Source organism: Homarus americanus, unplaced genomic scaffold (assembly GCF_018991925.1).
Source record: "Homarus americanus isolate GMGI-L3 unplaced genomic scaffold, GMGI_Hamer_2.0 scaffold28, whole genome shotgun sequence".
Classification (NCBI taxonomy): domain Eukaryota; kingdom Metazoa; phylum Arthropoda; class Malacostraca; order Decapoda; family Nephropidae; genus Homarus; species Homarus americanus.
The window spans coordinates 6,363,541-6,380,007 of record NW_024742238.1 but is presented as its reverse complement, the minus strand read 5'-3'; the positions used below and the strand labels follow the sequence as shown (position 1 = coordinate 6,380,007).

The following is a 16,467-nucleotide window of genomic DNA, read 5'->3' as shown; positions in this document are numbered from 1 at the left end:
CTTTTTATTTCATACTCTTATTTTACCTTTTTATCTCATACTCTTATTTTACCTTTTTATTTTAGTTTCTGAGTTTTGGGTAACGTCCTGAAGTTCTGTTTTGGGACACCTTTACCTGAGTTGGTTTATAAATCTCTAAATGAGGTCAATTCCTATTCCAGCAACATGTCACCTTGACGTATAAGAGTCCAGAGAAGAACTAAAAGTTTATCCTTATAATAACATCAAAGTTAAAACAACTCTTGGTGTAATTCGTGGCCATAAAGTTTATTACCGGAGGCCATGAGGCGGTGTGAGGGCGAGCCACCACCATTTCCTGCCTTTAATAAACTCCTTCAGGAAAACTGGGGTGTGGGGGGAGGGAGATGGGGGGGGGGGTCTTGCATACAGCCACTAACAGTCACCACACAGGTCTTGGAACAGTCTTAACTGCTGTAGGTTCTAAGTGATACCTGATAAAAAAGCTCATTAAAAAAAACATCTTGTAGTAGATTCTTGATATGAAAAGATATTTTTTTTTAGGAGGTAATTTTTTTCTTAGTCTTCTCGTGGCAGCTGTTGTAAGATAAGTCAGTGTGACACAGTTAATTGACGGGGACTTTTATTACCTTACGTTGACGAGAGGGATGAGTGTTGATGGTGCCGCACCCTGGACCCCCCACACAGCTGGTAGAACTCCCCTGGACCCCTCACCCAGTTAGATCGACCCCCTGGACCCCTCACCCAGTTACCCTCACCCAGCTGGTAGGACGCCCCACCTCACCCAGCTGGTAGAACTCCCCTGACCCCTCACCCAGCTGGTAGGACTCCCTGGACCCCTCACCCAGCTGGTAGGACGCCCCTGGACCCCTCACCCAGCTGGTAGAACGCCCCTGGACCCCTCACCCAGTTAGAACCCCCTGGACCCCTCACCCAGTTAGATCGACCCCCTGGACCCCTCATCTTGCCCCCCTTCACATCGCCCTATTCACACAGCCAGGTTAGAATCGGTTAGGTTAAATCAGGTTAGGGTAGCTTAGGTAAGGTTAGGTCAGGGTGGAATAGGTTAGTTCCGGTCAGGTCAGGGTAGGATAGGTCACGTTAGAACAGGTCAGTTTACAGAGCAATAATCATATACTAACGAACGACCTGCCTGCCAGCATCCAGAACTATAATGACTTGAACCTCCAAAACATTAACTACATCACCTGTTATTTACTGTTGACTGACGCTACGATGACCACTAATTCAATGTTCCTCCTCCTGATGGTGATTCATCTCCGTCACTCAGGGCGGCTACGAGGTAATTGTTGACTGACACTTGGCTGCAGGAGAATAATCATTTGAGGCCTTGGCAGCTGTGGAACACTAGAACGAGGGTAGTGTTGCAGCGGGGCGGGGCAAGGGGCGACGGTCCTGGGTACTCAACACCATAATGTTACTTCCCTTGTTTTGTTTTGGTTAAGTGATTATTGAATGCGTATTTCTCTCTCTCTCTCTCTCTCTCTCTCTCTCTCTCTCTCTCTCTCTCTCTCTCTCTCTCTCTCTCTCTCTCTCTCTCTCTCTCTCTCTCCTTCCTACGTACACCTACCTTCAGCACCTGTATCGTAATAGCTTATTCAGACTACTCAAGTTTTTCTTACCCTGGACTCCATAAGTTAAATGTAACCCCGTTTTCAGGAATCCGCCGTAAATTATACCCGGGTCTTGCTCACGTTACTTATGTCTGAGAGAAAGTTTCAGGTTGTGGCCGTCACCTGTCTCATTATGGCTGAGGTCTGGTTCGTAAAGGTCAAAGTATGTCTTGATGTAGAGAGTGACTTGATATCCTGATGAACTACACCGTCATCAGGTATTAATTAAAGAACTTAGTCTATAATTAAAGGAAAAAGAATGTTGTTTTTTAGTAATAATGATGAATGCGTGATAAAGGATGAGGGCAATGGAGGATTACTGAAAGAAAATGGGAAGAGAAGCATAATTATAAACAAATCGAGTCTGAGAAACAAAAGAGCATCGGGGCGGTGTTAAATCTCTTCACACCGGCCAGGATCACAGGATGTCTCGAGGCTGTGTTGTTGTTGTTACTGTCAGCTGATCGTTCATGTTTTGGGTTCGCCAGCTGGTCGTACTAGTCAAGAGAGTCTGTCAGTTGATTTTTTTGTGTGTTTACGTATTGAAGTCACCCGTGCTGTACAGGAGACAAACCCATTCATTCATTCATGCATTCATCTATTCATTCATCCATCTGCCAACATATTCATCCATTCATCTATCTATCCATCCATCGACACATCCATCCATCAATCTATCCATCCATCGACACATCCATCCATCAATCTATCCACCTTTAAACATAAACAATATTGCCATCATTCTCGTCAGAAACGTTAACATCCCGAAGCTATAGGAAAAGTTTGGTAATCAGAGAAGTGTGTAGGGTGGTGGTGGGTGGTGATAGTGGGTGGTGGTGGTGAGCTTGATCTGCAGTACACCTCCACCATCATGCATTACCACCACCACCACCATGCACCACTACCACCACCTCCTCCACTACCACCATTCACCACCACGACAACTACCTCAAACTGTAATTAAAATTCTTGGACGGTATTTATGGTGACAGTATCCTCCTCCTTCCCTGTCAACATATCCCCGCGTCTGCAACCAAATTCGTCTGTAATCATGTCTGTTTGTTTGTCTTCCTAATTGTCTACCCACCTGCGCATGTGTGTGTGTGTGTGTGTGTGTATGTGTGTGTGTGTGTGTGTCTGGAGGAGGAGGAAGAGTAAAAAAGAGAAATAGAAAAAAAAACGAGACATTTAAAGAATCATAGACAAATAAAATAAATAAATAAAGGTAATCTAGATATATAAATTTCATAACGATTTAAAGAATTAATTTGAAAAACAATTTAAATGATAATTTTCTTGAGGGGGAAATGTGAGACCGTCATTAATTTATGCATTAGAGCTGAGGCTAGCGTGGCCGGCCGCTCTTGTTCCCTGCTGAGGCGAGGAGTAGCGAACAACAGGTGTGTGCAGTACGGTAACTCACGTCTTGGGTTAAACAGACCGTCTGGGGAGCCATAAAATCGCTTTCCTAAATCTAAAGACTTAATAATAACAATAGTAATAGTAGTAGTAGTCCCAGCCATTGTAAAAATTATCAATAACTTGTAATCAACCAGTGTATTCACTCGCAGTCAATCTTACTTTTTGCACTGTCACTATGTTGAAATGCCCTGTAGTATGACCTTCTCCCCACCTAGTTATTATATATATCATATTTGTATCACTTATGTTACTTGTATATTATTTGTAAATCAAGAGACCCATTTCCCAATTATGTAACTGTATATTTTCAGCCTTCCGGCTGCCATGCTCTTTCAATAAACCGTTAATTATTATTATTATTACTATTATTATTATTATTATTACATACACACACACACACGTCCCAATAGGTAGTCGTTCTCTATACAGCCTCTATCTTAAAGCTATACGTGAACCCACTAACATTAATGGACACGGTGTGGGTCGAATCTCAATACGCATGGCTGCTTTACCCCGCCCCGCCCCGCCCCGCCCCGTAAAATAATTAATAAACAAGATTTTCTCTGTTTCCTAGGCACAGGTAACCCGGTCTGTCGCTGTTGTGGTGTTAAACGAGGCTTTAAAATTCTCGGGTGGACAAGAATGTGTTGTCTTGGCACGCGCGGCCGAACGCTTATTCGTTGACAGGTGTGAGTGTGTGTGGTGGTGGTGGGGGGGGTGGGGGGCGTCCCAAGGATGTGGGCTGGATATTGTTAGTCTCTCTCTCTCTCAGAAAAGTCAGACATTTACAAACAGTCGATGCCAAATTGTATAATGTATAATGGCACAAGTACACACACACACACACACGCGCGCGTGCGTCCCCTACTCCACACAAACGCACGCACATGCAGACTCCTACATTGGTACAGCGAGAGAGAGAGAGAGACCAGCTGCAACCATCATCACCCCCTTCTCTCTCGTGTTCATCTCCCGTTTCGTCTCCTCCTGCAACTGCGAGAGACCGGAGAAGCACCTCCTGCAGATAGGGTGACGAGGGGTAGGGAGGCTCAGTGTCACATCGCTGATACAGACGTTGATAGACGCAAGTGTTAATTATCCGTAATGTAAGACTGGCAGGAGGCGTGTAATTTGCTTGTCACTTGGAGGGCGTTAGTGGGGGTGCTGGGGGGTAGGAGGGAGGGAGGGAGGAATAGGAGAGAAGGGCGAAAGGGGATATAGGAGGGGGGGATGGAAGAAGACAGATAAAGGGAGTGAGGGAGGATAGGACGGAGTGAATGAGGGATAGGAGGGAGAGAGGGATGGAAGGGGATATAGGAGGGAGGAAGGTAAGAAGACAGATAAAGGGAGGGAGGGTAGAAGTAAATGAGGGAGACATAAAAGGATAGTAGACGTGAAAGGAAGGGAGAAAGAAAACGTGGAGAGAGAAATGAATAAGGGAGAGTAAGTAGAAAGAGAGAAACAGGGTGTGTGGAGAAGGGGAGAGAGAGAGAGAGAGGGGGGAGGGACTATGATAACAATCGATGATAACATTCCCAGTATAACATTAAGAGGACACTGTAAGTTATTATATCACACGTATAATAACATGTCCTTAACCGATGTTTATATTGATGATTGATGATGTTTATGATTGTATGCCCTAACATGTACCCGGAGTATTGTAGAATAGGTTAGGTTAAGTTAGGATTGGTTAGGTTAAATTAGCGTTAGGGTTGTTAAATAAGCTAGGGTGTCCTAATCACAATAATATAGATAATAATAATAATCACAATAATAATAATATTAACAATAATAATATCAATAATAATAACAACAACAATAATAATAATAACAACAATAATAGTAATAACAATAACACGAGAGAACCACACACACACACACACACACACACACACACACACACACACACACACACGTACGTTACTTACCAAACATCTTGTCACTTAATAGTCACTTTCCTGTCCTACTTAAGTCACTAATTGTGGGGGACCTTATCTGATACTCTTTACTTGTGGGTCGACAAAGAAGACCATTATAGTTTCTTAGGAGGCGAGGAGGGAGTGTTTAGCGGTGCCATTGAGTATATAATAATGGCGTAAACTGAGCAGAATGGATGGTTACAAGAGACAGATGTATAACTGGAGAGAGAATGAGAGAGAGAGAGAATAAGAGAGAGTTAGAGAGAGAGAATAAGAGAGAGTTAGAGAATAAGAGAGAGTTAGAGAGTTAGAGAGAGAGAGAGTTAGAGAGAGAATAAGAGAGAGAATAAGAATGATAGAGAGGAGAAAATAAATTAGATAATGATTTAGTTACGGTCAACAAATTTATTGGCAAAGCTTTGAGAGAGAGAGAATGGGATTAAGAGAAAATGAGACAGAGAGAGAGAAAGGATAAGAGAGAGAGAGAGAGAGAGAGAGCCATCTACATTTCACCCCAGTAACTACACATCACCAACTATCTCACCTGTAAGCCACCATCAATATACAGATTCATTACTGTAATATAAATAAACGATCTGGCTTCCTGAATTATATATAACTTAATCGTGTATATAAATAAATAAAAGAGTATGGCTTTTGTTTGTTGTCTGATGCAGTTTTGTATGTTTTTATTTGTTTTTAATCGACTTTTTATTTGTTTCAATAGGTATGTAGGAGGAACCAGCCCGGTATGTTGTCCAGGTATGTTGTGTGTGTGTGTGTGATGGTTTAAAATGTCAGTTAAATAAATTAGAACCTCCATGTGGTTATAAATAATGATTAATAATGATGGTGATTAGTGATGATGATGATGATGATGATCGTGTCTAGGGAAAAAAAATTCGTGTCAGACTTGTTGCAGGTGACGTCACACATCAGTTGCTGGTTTGTTTATGATTGGTGGATGGAACCGAAAGATTACATTGTTTTCATGTTGTTTATCAAGTGAGGAAGTTGCCATCGTGTACTAGTGAGAAGTTGCCATCGTGTACTAGTGAGGAAGTTGCCATAGTGTACTAGTGAGAAGTTGCCATCGTGTACTAGTGAGGAGTTGCCATCGTGTACTAGTGAGGAGTTGCCATCGTGTACTAGTGAGGAGTTGCCATCGTGTACTAGTGAGGAGTTGCCATCGTGTACTAGTGAGGAGTTGCCATCGTGTACTAGTGAGAAGTTGCCATAGTGTACTAGTGAGGAATTGCCATCTATACGTCAACACTAACTCACCTTTAATTAAGTTATAATCTTTGACAACCTGTAATAACTCTGACGCAATCAAAAAGTTGTATTTGTAATGAATGGCTCGTGTGTTCCATGACGCTCGTGAGGGATCCACCGTCCTCCTCCAATGTAAACACAAACACAGGCGTATAGTGACGTCATTAGTTTCCCCTTTGTGCTTGAGGTTAGTTTGTACGCCGTGATGTCATGATTAGGCTGGCTCAGACGCGCACCCGCCCCGCGCATACTTATCTCTACAATCAGCGGCTCATGTGTTCCTTACGACATAGTCAGTCGTCGTTAATGCTACCCAGAGATGCACATGTTTGTGTGTTATGTCAGTCAACCAGTCTTGATAGAGAGCAAGAGGATATACTGTCCCAATGTGTAATCATATACCACAGTACAATAGTTATAATCTGTCCACCTGCCGAGTCTTTTATCCAACCTCCTCAGCCCCACAAAAAATTATTAAGAAACGCCTGTTAATAAAACACAGCCAATCAGGTGTAAGATGTCGGCATATGGACGCATGCGCACGCCAGCCTGGAGACTTGGCCCCGCCCACCACAGCCGGACACGAGGGGGGCAACAACACTCGGATACAGCGACACCTAATGACCCATTTTTTACCCGTAGCTGGCGTGTTGGAGCAGCTGGCGTGTAAGTGATGGGTCCAGAAGGCGTGTGTGACGGCCTCACCAGACTCTGGGAACCCTTCTCTGCCTCGCCTGATCACTGCGTAAGACGAGAATCGCTGCCACATACCGTAGCGTGAGTGCAGTCCTTGTTGCGTCACGGGACATATACGCCACGGCCTGATAACGGCGCTCACAACACAAGAACAATAGACACTAGACTGAGCCACGCCGCTTGTATCAATCAAAACTGAGCGACAAATGCAAATTCTTCTCCGAGATATTGTTTATATTAAAACAAAAAAGACCTTCATGTTTCACGATTCTGAAGAAGGTCCCTTGCGTAGGTCCGCTCTGTGTACACACCTGATCTGCATCCGTGCGTGTCTGTGTCTTCTCAGAATGTCATGGTGAAGAAGCAGTGTTGTAATAGCGCCAAAGCCTTATTTTCCCATCATCTTTTTCCTGTCCTTTAGTGTCAATATGTCGCATCCTGTGTGTGTGTGTGTGTGTGTGTGTGTGTGTGTGTGTGTGTGTGTGTGTGTGTGTGTGTTATATCCTGTCCCCAGCATCCTCACATGCGTCTTAAGAGTGAGAGAAACGAGATAACGGTACGGGGACGGTGCAGCTGAGAGAGGAAAATAGTGCTGGTGTATCCTGTGTTCTGGCAGAAGAGGACAACTTATCTCCCCCTGCCTCTCTCACCTCTCATCTCCCTGCCTCTCACCCCCTCTCATCTCCCCTGCCTCTCCTCACCCCCCCTCTCATCTCCCCCTGCCTCTCTCACCCCCCCTCATCTCCCCTGCCTCTCTCACCCCCCCTCTCATCTCCCCCTGCCTCTCTCACCCCCCTCTCATCTCCCCCTGCCTCTCTCACCCCCCTCTCTTCTTCCTCTCATAACCTAACCTACCACTATCAAACATTCCCTCCCCTGCCTCTACCCCCCACCCCTCCCTCTCCTCCAGTCCACCTGTTGTCGGTGTGAGAGCCAGGGGCGAGAGTGCCAACACCTGTCACTCGTCTTGCCCCGTTGTAAGACACCTCGCTGATGATGCCATCTGGTGCTGCCCTCCTCCTGCTACTTCTGCTGGATCTGTAAAGTGAAGATCGCGTCGTATTGTATGTGTGAGGGGGGGGGGGTGATTATAAGTGTTTATTATTCTCACACACACACTCACACACATACAGTATATACAGACATGCATGATAAGGTGAACTTCATCATATTCAGTATATATAAAACGTTTTTACATAGTGTCTCCATCCTGTAAAACGTTTCCTCTCCTCATAGTGTTTGCTCACCAGCGCCTCCATTACGTGAACGTTTGCCCACACTGTCTCCATTATGTAAACTAGTTTTTATCGGCACTCCCTCTCAGAACCACCTTTACCTGTGGCCCGTCCTAAACGCCGTGTGGAGGAGGTAAACATAATTGTAATCACGTTTTATCTGTTGACTCTCCTGATATATACACTGGTGGTGGTGGTGGTGATGGTGGTGAAACTGGTGGTGCTAGTGTTGGAGGGTCTCGATAACTCTGTGCTTGAACATTATGGTGATGGAGACATGTACAGAATATTCATTGTTCGATTAAAATAATATGCTGGAAAAAAAATCTGTGGGTTCAGCTGAAGATTAGACACCCCGAACTTACTAATATTTTTACCTGATGATTAAATACTCTTGTATTATCGTAACCCACTATTCCCAGGTAGCGTTAGTTTGTTTAATCTCCTGGTGAAATAAGCCACTCAACGTCACCCATGTACACACACACACACCAGCAGCTGCCGTTGCCACACAATGCCGGAAGGACAAACCGAACGCTCTAGGTGGCCGGCAGTTGCTCACTGTTGAACCTACATCGATATTTTACTCGACCGTCCACGTCTGGCCAAGTTAGGTCAGGTCAGGTCGATAATTGGTTGGGTTTAGTTAGGTCAGGTCATTGGTTGGATTTGGTTAGGACAGGTCATTGGTTGGATTTGGTTAGGACAGGTCATTCGTGTGGGTTAAGTTAGGTCAGATCAGGCCACTACCCGAGTTAAGTTAGGTCTCTAAGTTTAGTTCATCATCACTAAAAAAAACAGGAAACCAATGTCACTCCCTTTAGTCGTTTCTGTAGCTTAGGTCACACTCACTGAGCTAACACATTGACTTAACTTATGTCATAGAAGAACTGAAATAGAAACACGACGACAACAATTCACGGCATCATTAAGGACCATTGAATAACTTAGTCTTGTCTCTTATATATCCACAATCCTCACTACTCCACCTTTTAATCTCCTTGTAACAAAATATGGAGCAAATATCCTTTCCTAGACAATAGTTGCAGTTCTTACACTCTATTATGGCGGGACATTAGGTGTTGTGAAAAGGTGTTGGGGGGTGGGTGAGGGAGAGGGTTCTTTTGTTTCACTGTGATGAGACGTGGAGTAGTGTGCCCTGTGGTAGTATTCTTGCAGTGTGTTGTTGTTTGCTCTCTCTCTCTCTCTCTCTCTCTCTCTCTCTCTCTCTCTCTCTCTCTGCAGGCATGAAACAGTAGTCGTCTTCGTTCCTCTGTTTGTATTGCGTGTTGGGCCATAGTAATCTCCAGGGTTGCCCAGCTTAGGTTCAAATACTTAAGTCAGTAATCTACATAATCACTCTTTATGTAGAGGATCATTGGCATGGGTGATTGCCTCTTCGGGGATGTAGTTACCTTTTTCCATCCTTGGTTTTCCCTCATTAGAACCACCGTTTACGTCTTTACACAGGTACTTGTCAATGTATTTACTTCAGGCTTGGGAAGTTAGGTTGAACAATTATTTGGTGAGGTTAGTTTACTGAGAGAAAGTGTTCAGGTGAAGACATAGTAATATATTATAGTGTATAAGTGAGACCGAGATGCATGTTGATGGTAATAAGCGTTTTGGTATGAACTCGTTTGGCGTCAACCACAGGCCACCCGGCACCTTCACCCCCTCACCTTGTAGTCTTCGTCATTGCTTAGTTAAGGCATTCGTAGTAATTCTTATCTTACAAAAATATTAATTAAAACAACGTGAAAATTACTTCACTGGGGGAGTGAAGGGGATGGACACCTCCCTTCTTAAATATTATGGTACCACACTGCCCCGCTTGATAACGATAGTCCTTCTGCCGTAGAGGTCACCAGCACCACAAGGCCAGGGCGCCATAATGAGCTAGAAGCAGCAGATAACAACCGTGGAGGAGTATCGTACAGAACAGTCGAGCGGCAGCCGGAAGCAGGAAGTTCCCGCTCACCGGAACACCGTTGTTGATGATCCCGTCTCTCTCTCTCTCTCTCTCTCTCTTTTCTCTCTCTCTCTCTCTCTCTCTCTCGTGTATTCTGACGTCACATGTAAACAAAATTGTCGATTGGTCCAAAATCACATGCGTGCTGACGTCACATGTATACCGCTGGTATGGGCATTGGTCAAATTTATGTCGACGTCTAATGTTGATGGTGATTGGATATATTTGTTTTAACGTTACATATAAATAAGGGGCATATTGTATCAATCAGGTTTATGTTCTACCGTGGGAATTAATGGAATTTAGAGTATAGATCCATACAAAAAGCGAATGAAATCTAAGTTGCATGTTGCAATTAATGATTTTGCTCAACTGGTTAGTTCAGTAGCGAAGTTAAATCACCTAATACTGGTCAGACAAACTGGGAATCAGGGGTCGATTGTGCTTGAATATTTTAACAAATGTGTTGGCTCACGGTATACTGTGTGTGTGTGTGTGTGTGTGTGTGTGTGTGTGTGTGTGTGTGTGTGTGTGTGTGTGTGTTGAAGCAGTGTTCGTGAGCGAGAGAGAACGAACACTTCATAAGTCTGTAAGAGAGTGAGTAAGATTGTGTTAGTTCGTCATGTGGTAGTGTGTGTGTGTGTGAAATTGAGTGCGTCAGAGAGGAGAGTGTGTGGGTGTTAAAAAGAGCTCCGGACGTCCACAATTTACGCCAGTCCGAACCAAAACAAGAATTTTACTGCCGCTCGTCTCCCTCCCTCCTGTGTGTGTGTGTTACCAGTATAATTTACATACTGTATAGTTTAGAGTAAGTAATTAATAACTTTCAACCATGGATGTATAATTGTAAACATTCATTTTTCAGTGACCTGTAGAGGATGTTCATAGGGTTAAAGCGCTTAGCGATAGACCAAACACCCGGCTCCAGTCGCGCGGAGGTTTAGTTTTATCTGAGTGTGGCAGTATGATGCAACTCTCTCTCTAAGTAGTAGGTAATTCTTTAAACACTAAATATATTGTTCAGTCGTGATAAATGGATACTTTGCTTCACACTTGCAATGCGTCTAGTATGTTAGATAGTTAGTTAAGTAATATATAGGTCAAAGGGATCACTCACCAGCCGGTTGTCTATACACGTTATGTAAACACAGCTGACTGTAGAGTGGCTTGACATTCCGAGGGGTTGGTTAATTCCGCCTTCGAGGAACCTTCTAGAAGCTTGACACATATATCGCTTTGGTGGCGAGTGCAGGAATTACTCTTTACGAGCGTGTCTCAGCCGTGCCCTTAATCAGTCCTTAACTGGACCCCTCTGAGTTAAGATCTATACCTGGACCGCCTCAGTTCTAACACAGAGTCCGCCTCAAGTACTAGACGACCTACACTGAGAACATTCCCAGAACAGATCACTGGGCCAGTCTAATTAACTGTACATTAATTGGACTTGTAAATGCCACAGAGACACCAGGTTGAAACTTTATTGGGACGGATCGAACCATAATTATCGACAGTCTCAGACATTCTACTGATATCAACGGGACTTTAAACAGCTACAAGCAAATTAATATTTAGTGAGACTGTTTACTGACAAGTCTCACTCCTCACAGGCCTACATGCCATGAGCTACATGTGTGCGTGTGTGTCTGTGTGTCTGTCTGTCTGTCTGTGTGAGTTAGAAGAATATTGAGGACTGGCATCTTATCATTCAGTTAGTACAGTGTTCTCTGTAGTTTAAACCCTGACCTGAAGACCTCACTTTCAGGGGCATGATAGATAGAAAGGGGAGGTTAGTGAGACGCAGGGGGAGATATATACTGTGTTATTGTCACCTTGTGTTATTCTATTTCCAGGTTTAATTAGGGGGTGATGTTATTAAGAGTATGACTACAGCTCACCATTGACCCCTGCTAAGTGTGACCTCTGATAGGGCTGTGCTGTAGGCCTGGGGTGGGGGTGATGCGATGTTCCTTTGTGTGTGTTCATCTTACTCGAGCATAATACGACACAGGTTCGAAACAGCAAGAAACAAATGTACTACACCCATCTAGGAAGTCCACACAGGAAAAGATTTATCATAATGACCCGGCCAGGCGTTCCTCTAGGGCGCCATTGGAACCATTCCGTTCTCATTTGAAGAAGATTACCTATCACCTGAAGATTAGGGACCCCATTGCTTATTTTCCCTGATGGTTCAACACTCTAATTTTGTCTGGGTTGGGTTAGGTTAGGGTAGGATTTGTTAGGTTAGGGTAGGTTAGGATAGGATAGGGTAGGTTAGGATAGGATGGGTAGGTTGGGTTTGATTAGGATAAACCAAGTTAGGTTAGGATAGCATTAGGGTGTTTAATCCTCAGGTGATATATCTAGGAAGTAATATCACGTAATTTAAAAAAAAAACAGACATCGACTACCTCTAAAAATTGACCCAAAGTTCCCACGTCAAGTTAGCTGTCCAATTATTACTCATGTTGACATAAGTAGTGACGAGTGTTTATTTATCACACGAGTGGCGACGCTGTGGGTGGGGGGAGACGCTGTAGGGGAGGGAGGGGTAAAGCAACACTCCTGACACGTGGGTTTGTCATTGATTTCCCTCCTGGGTGTATACAAAGGTTGTACATTGATGCAGTAATGACGAAAACTTTCAAATTTTAGTGGTAGAAAGTTGAATTATTTAGGTGTAATGGAATATGAGATGTTGGTGTATCAAGCTCTACCTGGTGGAGGGAACATAGTATAGTGGTGGAGAAGAATATATAGTGGTGGAGGGGAACATAGTGTGGTGGTGGAGGGAACATAGTATAGTGGTGGAGGGAACATAGTATAGTGGTGGAGGGAATATAGTATAGTGGTGGAGGAACATAGTATAGTGGTGGGGAACATAGTAGTGGTGGAGGGAACATAGTAGTGGTGGAGGGAACATAGTATAGTGGTGGAGAGGAACATAGTATAGTGGTGGAGGGAACATAGTATAGTGGTGGAGGGAACATAGTAGTGGTGGAGGGAACAGTATAGTGGTGGAGGGAACATAGTATAGTGGTGGAGGAGGGAACATAGTAGTGGTGGAGGGAACATAGTATAGTGGTGGAGGTATAGTATAGTGGTGGAGGGAATAGTATAGTGGTGGAGGGACATAGTAGTGGTGGAGGGAACATAGTAGTGGTGGAGGGAACATAGTATAGTGGTGGAGGAACATAGTATGGTAGTGGAGGGAACATAGTAGTGGTGGAGGGAACATAGTATAGTGGTGGAGGGGAACATAGTAGTAGTGGTGGAGAGGGAACATAGTATAGTGGTGGAGGAACATAGTATAGTGGTGGAGGGAACATAGTATAGTGGTGGAGGAACATAGTAGTGGTGGAGGAACATAGTATAGTGGTGGAGGAACATAGTATAGTGGTGGAGGGAAAATGGTAGTGGTGGAGGGAACATAGTATAGTGGTGGAGGGAACATAGTATAGTGGTGGAGGGAACATAGTAGTGGTGGAGGGAACATAGTAGTGGTGGAGGAACATAGTAGTGGTGGAGGGAACATAGTATAGTGGTGGAGGAACATAGTAGTGGTGGAGGGAACATAGTATAGTGGTGGAGGGGAACATAGTAGTGGTGGAGACATAGTATAGTGGTGGAGGGAACATAGTATAGTGGTGGAGGGAACATAGTAGTGGTGGAGGGAACATAGTATAGTGGTGGAGGAACATAGTATAGTGGTGGAGGAAAATGGTAGTGGTGGAGAACATAGTATAGTGGTGGAGGGGAACATAGTATAGTGGTGGAGGGACATAGTATAGTGGTGGAGGGGAACATAGTATGGAGTGGAGGGAACATAGTAGTGGTGGAGGGAACATAGTATAGTGGTGGAGGGAACATAGTATAGTGGTGGAGAACATAGTATAGTGGTGGAGGGAACATAGTAGTGGTGGAGGGAACATAGTAGTGGTGGAGGAACATAGTATAGTGGTGGAGGGAACATAGTAGTGGTGGAGGGAACATAGTATAGTGGTGGAGGAACATAGTATAGTGGTGGAGGGAAAATGGTAGTGGTGGAGGGAACATAGTATAGTGGTGGAGGGACATAGTAGTGGTGGAGGAACATAGTAGTGGTGGAGGGAACATAGTAGTGGTGGAGGGAACATAGTAGTGGTGGAGGGAAAATGGTAGTGGTGGAGGAACATAGTATAGTGGTGGAGGGAATATAGTATAGTGGTGGAGGGAACATAGTAGTGGTGGAGGGAACATAGTAGTGGTGGAGGGAACATAGTAGTGGTGGAGGGGAGGAATGTGGCGGGGTGGCGGGAAGCAGGAGAGGGAGGGACGCTGGTCATAGAATGGTTGAGATTATACGGGAAGTCTCACTTACCGCCCACACCGCCCCTCCACCTCGCCTCATCCGCTCTCCCCTGGCTCCTGCGTCCTGTGTCCTACCTCAGGAGGGGAACTTGGGGCACCTCTTACCACCTGGGGCACCTTCTTGGCCCTCACCAGGTACTGTAATGAGTGCAACATGTTATTAATCTGTGCTAATGGGAGTACAAGTAGGCATGCCCCCTGTCTGTCATATAGAACACACAGAATGACCGCAACCTTTGAGTGATGCCGGAATCTCATTGGCCAGGCGGCGGGGACTCGAGTCGTGATTGGTCAGGTTCGCCTGGTGCCAAAGGATGCCAGAGTGGCTCTAGGCTTTGGACCCTGAGCATGCCTAGTGTGTGTTGGCACTTGTAGTGGGTAAGTCGGCCCAGGAGGCGTACGTGGACAGTGCCTGGAGATGGACTATAGTAAGAAGCAGTACCCACCCCTCTGGTAGTGGTGCCTCTGCCTGGCGTGCTCAGTGACACTCCCACACCGCTACACCCCCAGTGGCCCTCAGTGGCTCTCTAGTGAATCAAAGACTCTCTCTACCCGGTCACCGCTCATCCATGCGGACTCTGACGCCTACCAGTTCACCTGCTACCTGACCACCGCCACCACACTCCTACCTCCGTGTCAACTTGGACGTCTCACCCAACCCATGTCTCTTGTCTGAACCTCAGCCGCCTCAGCATTAAACAGCATTAATACGTCCCCGGGTATGAAGCAGTATTGTAATTTTTAAAAATCTTAGTCGCTACAAACACTAGAACAAATTTACTTTGCCGGTCAAATATACAGACTTAAAAGCTTGAGACAAAGCTTAATTACAGCTCCATGTTCAAGGATGGGAGCCATAAAGAGCCGCAGTAATTTAAAAATTCCCGTAAAAGCTTTACATAATACCAAGACTTGATTAGCTGGGCGGACCCAACTGTTGCCTTCTGGTGAGAGAAAAATGTTTTCCTCCTCCTCCTCCTCCTCCTCTTTCTCCAGCTGTAGTGAGCGTCTTCTTGGGTGCTGGGGGACAGGTGGTATCAGTGATCGGACCCTTCGAGTATGTTGTTACTGTAGCCTCACACACAGTCTGAACGGTGTAGTAATAGACAACAAATACGGTCCTTTTCAGCGGTTTTCAGGACCACTTAGCGGGTGACAGTTGCTCACAATATATATTGATTCTTGTCTAGCCGCGAGTTGTATATTTTTTAATTGTCTTCAGCAAAACTACTCACGAGTTTTGAGTAATTTTACAATACTCAAAACGTTCCTCAGTCTTCATTGATTAACAGTTGTACAGGATTTAAAAAAAAAATAACATGTTCTTATTAAAATCTAGTACGTCCGTCTGTCAGCTGAACATAAGTTTAACCGGAGCCTTGAACAACACACAAAAAAATTGAGGTCGCTAGCTTGTTGTACTGTACATCCTGAATAGTGTACATACCGCTGGCGAGTCACACGAGAGAAGTGTCCCGGTGTTGTGAAATGTGGATCTGCTCACTCGTGGAGTTACTGGCGCGTGTTGCTTCATTAACATCTGGCGGTTCACACTCAAGGTTGACGCCGTGTGAGCTGAGCGTGAAGTAAGACCAGTATTCATTGGCCATGTGTTGGCGTGTGGTACAGTATATACTACAGTGTCAGTCAGAGTACCACGGGGCTCAAGGAAGGGCTAGGTCCGTGTTAAGCTTTGTACTGTACTGTCATTTCTAAAGAAAGTCATCTCAAACTCCTGAACATACGGACTCGTTCACAGTCAAGGTAAATCCCGTTGTTGCCATTAGTGAGGTAAACATGGTGATCCTTTGGTCGTGGGGGGAGGGATAGGTTACAGAAGGTTCTGAATGGAGGAGTTTAGTCTCATCATGGCAGGAGGTCTTGGTGGAGCTTTATGAACCGAGTAGGTGCATCAAGAGCGTGGCAGCTGAGTGGATACATTACTCGCCTCCTGTTCCAGGAATCAGTGGTTCGATTCCCTG

The 16,467-nt window shown here is 44.8% G+C and overlaps 1 protein-coding gene across 2 annotated transcripts in view; it reads left to right on the top strand.

Moving 5' to 3' along the window:
- The window catches only part of LOC121876668 (sodium- and chloride-dependent GABA transporter 1-like), an 81,434-nt gene that overhangs the window by 30,689 nt on the left and 34,278 nt on the right, over positions 1-16,467 (top strand). Inside the window, exon 1 of one of the 2 annotated variants that reach the window (XM_042382006.1) lies at positions 14,823-15,118. The exons of the other annotated variant lie outside the window; for it this stretch is intronic. The gene's annotated coding sequence lies outside the window, so the exon portion shown is untranslated. Of the gene's footprint in view, positions 1-14,822; positions 15,119-16,467 lie in introns of those variants that run through there. 2 annotated transcript variants of the gene reach the window in all.